We start from the raw sequence: 6697 nt of genomic DNA, 5'->3' as shown, positions 1-6697 counted from the left end.
GGATCATCCCCAAATTCTGGGTGTTCGAAGTTCAACGCTTGCCACTTGCTCGCATCGTTAGGGTGACTCAGCATCTTGTTTTTTTATTTATCTCCGGATCATTTCTGTTATCTTCTCGCTTCTTGTCCTCCCTATCCGCGTGCCAACGCAGGAGCTTTGCTAGCTTAGGGTCCGCGAAATACCACTGCAGACGAGGAGTGATCGGAATGTACCACACCATTTTTTGAGGAGCTTTCTTCCTCTTCTAGTGCCGAGTGACGCCGCACACCAAACATATGGTAGACTCCGCGTGCTCGTCCTGATAAATGATGCAATTGTTCATGCACACATGGTATTTCACGTGCGGTAAATCCAGAGGACACACGATTTTCTTCGCCTCCTCGAAACTGGTCGGGCACTTGTTCCCCTTGGGAAGACGTTCGTGCCAGAATGACATGTTCTCGTCGAAGCATGCGTCGGTCATTTTGTGTTTTACCTTCATCTCCAGAGCCATGAGCGTTACTTTCAGGCGGGTATCCTCGGGCCTGCATCCTTCATACAATGGAGTAACTGCGTCTATCTAGCTTGGCTTTCTCTCGGGCGGCAGCTCTTGTGTTATCCGTCTGCTTGAGAAGCAGCTCTTGAATATGAGGGTCCTGCACCCAGCCCATCGATGGTCCATCGTCGTCTGCTCCAGCATCTTCATCTTCATGATCATGCCCTTCGTCTGCTCTGGCATCTTCCTCATCATCATGTCCGGCATCTTCCACATGATGACTATGTACTGCATCTACTTCGTGATCATGTCCTGGAGATTCTTCGTCTTCTCGCCCACCCTAGCCGCGGTTGTCTTGCTGCCTTTCCTCATTTCTTGCCTGGACCCCATGGACGACTTCATAATCATCTTCATCACCTTGCCACTGATAGCCATCCATGAAACCACGCAAGAGCAGGTGGTCCCGCACCTGTACAGAATCCAGGTCCATAAGGCTCCTCAGCTTGCATCTTCGACACGGACATCTTATCTCCATCTCATTCTTTTGAAGCATCTCGGCCTTTGCGGAGCTCAAAAACCTATTCACGATGCCTTCGGTCATTGTGCGGACCATGGTCGCCTGCGGGGTAGAGCAAAACGATATTTTAGAACCAAGAAAATATTTGGCATGACTTTGCCTAAAAATAGGACCAAAAAGAATGCATAGTGCCAAATTCTCGCCGAAACGGAAATGATTCAACATTCCGGCAAAATATTGGCAACTATCGCAATTCAAATACCGGTACCTGCAAACACAAGCATATATGTGTTGGGGAACGTAGCAGAACATGACCTAGAACTATTCTTGGTCAATAACCAATAGCGGGACCTGGATGCCCATATTGGCTCCTACATATTCTACGAAGATCTTTATCGGTCAAACCGCATAACAACATACGTTGTTACCTTTGTCATCGGTATGTTACTTGCCCGAGATTCGATCGTCGGTATCCAATACCTAGTTCAATCTTGTCACCGGCAAGTCTCTTTACTCGTTACGTAATGCATCATCCCGTAACCAACTCATTGGTCACATTGCTTGCAAGGCTTATAGTGATGTGCATTACCGAGAGGGCCCAGAGATACCTCTCCGACAATCGGAGTGACAATCTAATCTCTAAATACGCCAACTCAACATGTACCATTGGAGACACCTGTAGTACTCCTTTATAATCACCCAGTTACGTTGTGACGTTTGGTAGTACCCAAAGTGTTCCTCCGGTAAACGGGAGTTGCATAATCTCATAGTTACAGGAACATGTATAAGTCATGAAGAAAGCAATAGCAACATACTAAACGATCAAGTTCTAAGCTAACGGAATGGGTCAAGTCAATAACATCATTTCCGCTTCCAGTGACCATTTCCTTTGCAGTGTAAGCACTCAGTTTCAGGCTTTGGTCCAGCTTTGGTCTTCTTCACGGGAGTGACAACTTGCTTGTCTTTCCACTTGAAGTTCCCTTTCTTTCCCTTTGCCCTTCTCTTGAAACTAGTGGTCTTGTCAATCATCAACACTTGATGCTCTTTCTTGATTTCTACCTTCGTCGATTTCAACATCATGAAGAGTTTGGGAATCGTTTACGTCATCCCATGCATACTATAGTTCATCATGAAGTTCTAGTAACTTAGTGATGGTGACTAGAGAATTCTGTCAATCACTATCTTATCTGGAAGATTAACTCCCACTTGATTCAAGCGATTGAAGTACCCAGACAATCTAAGTACATGCTCACTAGTTGAGCGATTCTCCTCCATCTTTTAGCTATAGAACTTGTTGGAGACTTCATATCTCTCAACTCGGGTATTTGCTTGAAATATTAACTTCAATTCCTGGAACATCTCATATGGTCCATGACGTTCTAAACGTCTTTGAAGTCCCGATTCTAAGCCATAAAGCATGGTGCACAAAACTATCAAGTAGTCATCATATTGAGCTAGCCAAACGTTCATAACGTCTGCATCTGCTCCTGCAATAGGTCTGTCACCTAGCGGTGCATTAAGGACATAATTTTTCTGTGCAGCAATGAGGATAAACCTCAGATTACGGATCCAATCCGCATCATTGCTACTAACATTTTTCAACACAATTTTCTCTAGGAACATATCAAAATAAACATATGAAAGCAACAACGCGAGCTATTGATCTACAACATAATTTGCAAAATACTACCAGGACTAAGTTCATGATAAATTTAAGTTCAATTAATCATATTACTTAAGAACTCCCACTTAGATAGACATCTCTCTAGTCATCTAAGTGATCACGTGATCCAAATCAACTAAACCATAACCGATCATCACGTGAGATGGAGTAGTTTTCAATGGTGAACATCTCTATGTTGATCATATCTACTATATGATTCACGCTCGACCTTTCGGTCTCCGTGTTCCGAGGCCATATCTGCATATGCTAGGCTCGTCATGTTTAACCTGAGTATTCCGCGTGTGCAAAACTGGGTTGCACCCGTTGTAGATGGACGTAGAACTTATCACACCCGATCATCACGTGGTGTCTGGGCACGACGAACTTTGGCAACGGTGCATACTCAGGGAGAACACTTCTTGATAATTAGTGAGAGATCATCTTATAATGCTACCGTCAATCAAAACAAAATAAGATGTATAAAAGATAAACATCATATGCAATCAAAAATATGTGACATGATATGGCCATCATCATCTTGTGCCTTTGATCTCCATCTCCAAAGCATCGTCATGATCTCCATCGTCACCGGCATGACACCATGATCTCCATCATCTTGATCTATATCAATGTATCGTCACGTGGTCGTCTCGCCAACTATTGCTCTTGCAACTATTGCTATCGCATAGCGATAATGTAAAGCAATTATTTGGCGCTTGCATCTTATGCAACAAAGAGACAACCATAGGGCTTCTGCCAGTTGCCGATAACTTCAACAAAACATGATCATCTCATACAACAACTTATATCTCATCACGTCTTGACAATATCACATCAGAACATGCCCTGCAAAAACAAGTTAGACGTCCTCTACTTTGTTGTTGCAAGTTTTACGTGGCTGCTACGGGCTTAAGCAAGAACCAATCTCACCTACACATCAAAACCACAACGATAGTTTGTCAAATAGACTCCGTTTTAACCTTCGCAAGGACCGGGCGTAGCCATACTTAGTTCAACTAAAGTTGGAGAAACTGACACCCGCCAGCCACCTGTGTGCAAAGCACGGCGGTAGAACCAGTCTCGCGTAAGCGTACGCGTAATGTCAGTCCGGGTCGCTTCATCCAACAATACCGCCGAACCAAAGTATGACATGCTGGTAGGCACTATGACTTATATCGTCCACAAATCACTTGTGTTCTACTCGTGCATATAACATCAAACCATAAAACCTAGGCTCGGATGCCACTGTTGGGGAACGTAGTAATTTCAAAAAAATTCCTACGCACATGCAAGATCATGGTGATGGCATAGCAACGAGAGGGGAGAGTGTTGTCCACGTACCCTCGTAGACCGTAAGCGGAAGCGTTATGACAACGCGGTTGATGTAGTCGTACGTCTTCACGATCCGACCGATCCAAGCACCGAACGTACGGGGCCTCCGAGTTCAGCACACGTTCAGCTCGATGACGATCTCCGGCCTCCGATCCAGCCGAGCTCCGGAGATGAGTTCCGTCAGCACGACGGCGTGGTGACGATGATGTTGTTCTACCGGCGCAGGGCTTCGCCTAAACTCCGCGACGATATGACCGAGGTGGAATATGGTGGAGGGGGGCACCGCACACGGCTAAGGAACGATCCGTAGATCAACTTGTGTGTCATGGGGTGCCCCCCTGCCCCCGTATATAAAGGAGCAAGGGGGAGGAGGCGGCCGGCCTAGGAGGGGGCACGCCATGGGGAGTCCTACTCCCACCGGGAGTAGGACTCCCTCCTTCCTTGTTGGAGTAGGAGAAGGGGGAAAGAGGGGGAGAGGAGGAAGGAAAAGGGGGCCGCACCCCTTATCCAATTCGGACCAGAGGGGGATTGCGCGCCTCCTTCCTTTCGGCCTCTCTCCTCTAATCCCATATGGCCCAATAAGGCCCATATACTCCCCGGCGAACTCCCGTAACTCTCCGGTACTCCGAAAAATACCCGAATCACTCGGAACCTTTCCGAACTCCGAATATAGTCGTCCAATATATCGATCTTTATGTCTCGACCATTTCGAGACTCCTCGTCATGTCCCCGATCTCATCCGGGACTCCGAACTGCTTCGGTACATCAAAACTCATAAATTCATAACATAACTGTCACCGAAACCTTAAGCGTGCGGACCCTACGGGTTCGAGAACTATGTAGACATGACCTAGAACTATTCTTGGTCAATAACCAATAGCGGGACCTAGATGCCCATATTGGCTCCTATATATTCTACGAAGATCTTTATCGGTCAAACCGCATAACAACATACGTTGTTCCCTTTGTCATCGGTATATTACTTGCCCGAGATTCGATCGTCGGTATCCAATACCTAGTTCAATCTCGTCACCGGCAAGTCTCTTTACTCGTTACGTAATGCATCATCCCGTAACCAACTCATTGGTCACATTGCTTGCAAGGCTTATAGTGATGTATTACCGAGAGGGCCCAGAGATACCTCTCCGACAATCGGAGTGACAAAATCTAATCTCGAAATACGCCAACTCAACGTGTACCTTTGGAGACACCTATAGTACTCCTTTATAATCACCCTATTACGTTGTGACGTTTGGTAGTACCCAAAGTGTTCCTCCGGTAAACGGGAGTTGCATAATCTCATAGTTACAGGAACATGTATAAGTCATGAAGAAAGCAATAGCAACATACTAAACGATCAAGTGCTAAGCTAACGGAATGGGTCAAGTCAATCACATCATTCTCCTCATGATGTGATCCCGTTAATCAAATGACAACTCTTTTGTCCATGGCTAGGAAACATAACCATCTTTGATAAACGAGCTAGTCAAGTAGAGGCATACTAGTGACACTATGTTTGTCTATGTATTCACACATGTATTATGTTTGCGGTTAATACAATTCTAACATGAATAATAAACATTTATCATGATATGAGGAAATAAATAATAACTTTATTATTGCCTCTAGGGCATATTTCCTTCAGTCTCCCACTTGCACTAGAGTCAATAATCTAGTTCACATCGCCATGTGATTTAACACCAATATTCATATTTGTATATGATTAACACCCACATTTCACATCGTCATGTGACCAGTACCCAAAGGGTTTACTAGAGTCAATAATCTAGTTCACATTGCTTATGTGATTAACACCCAAAGAGTACTAAGGTGTGATCATGTTTTGCTCTGTCACATTCAGAGCCGTATGTATTTTGCAAATATTTTATGTCCATAATGCTATGCACGGAGCTACTCTAGCTAATTGCTCCCACTTTCAATATGTATCCAGGTTGAGACTTAGAGTCATCTGGATCAGTGTAAAAGTTTGCACTGATGTAACTTTTACAACAAACTCTTTTATCACCTCCATAATCGAGAAACATCTCCTTAGTCCTTACTAAGGATATTCTTGACCAATGTCCAGTGATCTACTCCTAGATCACTATTGTACTCCCTTGCCAAATTTAGAGCAAGGTATACAATAGGTCTGGTACATAACATAGCATACTTTATAGAACCTATGACTGAGGCATAGGGAATGACTTTCATTCTCTTTTCTATTTTCTGCTGTGGTCGTGATTTGAGTCTTACTCAATTTCACACCTTTGCAACACAGGAAAGAACTCTTTCTTTGACTGTTCCATTTTGAACTATTTCAAAATCTTGCCAAGGTATGTACTTATTGAAAATCTTATCAAGCGTCTTGATCTATCTCAATAGATCTTGATGCTCAATATGTAAGTAGCTTTTACTGAGGTCTTTTCTTTTTAAAGAACTCCTTTTAAACACTCCTTTATGCTTTGCAAAAAAAATTACATCATTTCTGATCGACAATATGTCACTCACATATACTAATCAGAAAGGCTGTAGTGCTCCCACTCACTTTATTGTAAATACAGGCTTCATCATAAGTCCATATAAAACTATATGCTTTGATCAACTTATCAAAGCGTATATTCCAACTCCGAGATGCTTGCACCAGTCCATAGATGGATCGCTGGAGCTTGCACATTTTGTTAGCACCTTTAGGATTAACAAAACCTTCTGG

This window comes from Triticum aestivum, chromosome 4A (assembly GCF_018294505.1).
Source record: "Triticum aestivum cultivar Chinese Spring chromosome 4A, IWGSC CS RefSeq v2.1, whole genome shotgun sequence".
Taxonomy (NCBI): domain Eukaryota; kingdom Viridiplantae; phylum Streptophyta; class Magnoliopsida; order Poales; family Poaceae; genus Triticum; species Triticum aestivum.
The sequence above is the reverse complement of the archived record's forward strand: the minus strand, read 5'-3'. Positions refer to the sequence as shown.